At 39.7% G+C, this 2,899-nt stretch overlaps 1 non-coding gene across 1 annotated transcript; it reads right to left on the bottom strand.

The window, feature by feature from the left end:
* Window positions 1-771: 771 nt before the first annotated feature.
* On the bottom strand, window positions 772-903 carry LOC131302184 (small nucleolar RNA snoR135). Its single transcript, XR_009191654.1, has one exon. It is a non-coding gene; the product is annotated as a small nucleolar RNA snoR135 (small nucleolar RNA).
* Between the last annotated feature and the right edge of the window lie 1,996 nt (window positions 904-2,899).

The raw sequence follows: 2,899 nt of genomic DNA, 5'->3' as shown, positions 1-2,899 counted from the left end.
TTTTAAGATTCCCACGTTTGGGAGAGGCAGAAAAAAGAATGTGATTCCTGATGACACATTTGACAAAAATCACATTATTAGTTTGCATGGAAATCTGATCCCTTCCTTACCCTTTGAAATCTTAGATTCCTCGCTCAATCAATACAAAACCAAAATGTTGACTTTGATAAATTTTTAAAATAATTGATTCCTATTTCTTGCAAAAGATCACTGAATTAATCCAAACACCGAAATGAAATTACTTCAGGTATTGTATTTAATTCCTACTAATATATTCTTATTCCTACTTAAGAATTTTATTCTAATAATCATATTTTTGTTTACTGAAGATTACAGTCATCCAAACATAGTCATAAGTTTTTTTTAGGGTTAAATACCGAGACACCCCTCAAACTATTCCTGTTTGTCTCGCTCACCTCCTTATAGAATTTTGATTACGACCAGCTCCCTGAGCAAAGTTTTTTTGTCCCATAGATCCCTTCTGTTAGGGTTCTGTTCAAAACTGTTAGAATTTTGCCCTAATTTTTTTGAAATGTGAGAAAATGTTCCAATTTTGCCCTCCCATGGCCCTTATTGTCCCTAGCACTCCCTCTCCTTCTCTATGAAACTCGGCCTAACACTAAAATACGCCACAACCGCCGCCCACCGGCCACCACCACCATGTCCTTCATTACCGTTGGCCCATCACCCCCACAACCACCGTCGTCGTCCTCGTCATCCATGGCTGCCAAGAGAAATGGCTGTCACTAAAACTCCTCTTTGGAAAAATACAAATGTGGGAAAGATGATTGTTGAAGATTTCAATCAATTTTTTCGAAACACAACTGCCCACCTTCCCCATCTCTCAATTTTGCAGGGAACTCTTTCAATTTGTGTGCAGTGTAATTGGGTGTTCGTCGCGTTCTTCGATCGTCGTCTTTGTTCTTCGTTCATCGCCTCCTTTTCTCTCTAATCCAGAAGTGTGAAGGAACGACAGAATGAGGAGGGGGGATTTGACCCACGGTGTTGGTCTAACCCGTTTCCCATGACCCGGGGTGTGTATATATATATATATATACAATTTCAGGGATAGATATACATAGAGAGATGCAGTGGGATTTTGAGAGACAGAGAGGCGAGAACTCCTCTTGCTGGACTCTAGTCGTCGGCGCCGGAGTTCTCTTGTCGGACACAGAGAGGCGAGAACTCCTCTTCAGTTTTAAAAATGTTTAATTTTGCCGATCTAAGATCCTCTTGAAAACAGCAAACTCAACATAGTCAATTGATTTTTATTTTTGCCATACCCAAAGCCTAATTTGCACTTAGAGGAAGTGGTGCTTCTGGGTGGCTATGGCAAGGTGATGGACGATGTTGTGGTGGTGGTGGGTGGCGGCGGTTGGGATTGCATTTTAGTGTTAGGGCTAGGAAGGGAGACGAGTAAGAAAGGAGATGGAGGAGAGTGGCGGGCTGCTATGTGTATATATATGTAAGGGCAAATTAGTCTTTTCATTTTTTCCATCCAACGGAGTCAGGTCCTCGAAATGAAAACTTTAATGAGGGGAGCTGGCCGTAGGCAAAATTCTATGAAGGGATGAGCGAGACAAATAGGAATAGTTCGAGGGGTGTTTATGTATTTAACCCTTTTTTTTACTATGGCAACCATTCACAAGTCAAAACTTATCTCAAAGAGAAAAATAGTTATGCAAGGGCTTTTCTTTATCTCAAGAGAGATAGACTTCATCACAAACTCTTAACAAAATGATCACAAAATTCATCTTCTACATCAATCAAAACTCTGGAGAGTGATAACTCATTGAATCAAACAAGAGTTTGAGATAATAAAACATATAGTCCTAACCTACTTGGTATTTCTTGTCCTAGTTTGGAAAGAGTTATATGGCTTTATACAATATGCAAGGTTTCAAGTAGTTAAAAAGGGTGCTCCGTAATGAGTTTGCTGGAACCCCTAACATAGCCCCGTGACATGCCAAGATATTAGGTGAACTCAACGTGAGTTGCCCACACGATGCACATGAAAATGAAATAAATAAAGCAAATATTAATTTCATGTTGAACTTTTTGGTTATGGCTCTCAAGTCACCAGTAGAGTCGCCAAAACTGTGGACATCTCCCAAAAGAGGCATGTAGAGACCCGTAAATTTCTTCTATATAATTTTAATGTTTATAAAGGGATAAATGATGGTTTAATGTGGAAATTATGGTTGGGGTTAATGTGCAAGGATTTAGGAGATATGGGTGTTGGTGTAATATAGTGTATATATATGTGAGTGGTGTGTGGCAGTGGATTTATTTTCCCTTCTCCATCTCTCGGTCTCTCACTCTCTCTCTCGACTCTCTCTATCTCTCCCACTTCCTCAACCAAAAACTCACCTACAAACTCAAAACCCACAACAATCAACCTCAACTCCATCTTCTACTTGTGTATTAGGGCTCGTATCACGTTGGATAGAGCTCGGTTTGGTGTATTTGGCTCGATTTGGATTCTGGAAACTAGAGCTTGCTCAATCTCTTTGATTTCGGTTTGGATACTCGAGGTAGGGAATTCTACCTCTCTTTATATGTAATTTGAGTGTTTCCATGTCTTTTTCGAGCTTGTATTAGTCGTTATTGAGATTGGATTAAAATCTAAAATTCCTGTCAAAATCACCAGAAAAGACTCTCTCTCTACCGGTAGGACAAGTGAGAAATTCTTCATAACCAACTCAAACGTACTGCAACAGCTTAAAATTACTCATTTCTTTCCTACCGGTAGGCCAAGTGCAAGATTGTTTCATGCAGAATGTTGGCCCTTTTGTTTCTAGTTTCCACTGGTAAGAATTCTTCACCTACCAATAGATCAAGTGCAAATTTTATTTCTTCTATCGGTAGGACTTGTTCACCTATCGGTAGGCACAGTGTC

Source organism: Rhododendron vialii, chromosome 9a, assembly GCF_030253575.1.
Source record: "Rhododendron vialii isolate Sample 1 chromosome 9a, ASM3025357v1".
In the NCBI taxonomy this organism is placed as follows: domain Eukaryota; kingdom Viridiplantae; phylum Streptophyta; class Magnoliopsida; order Ericales; family Ericaceae; genus Rhododendron; species Rhododendron vialii.
This window is presented reverse-complemented; position numbering and strand designations above follow the sequence as displayed.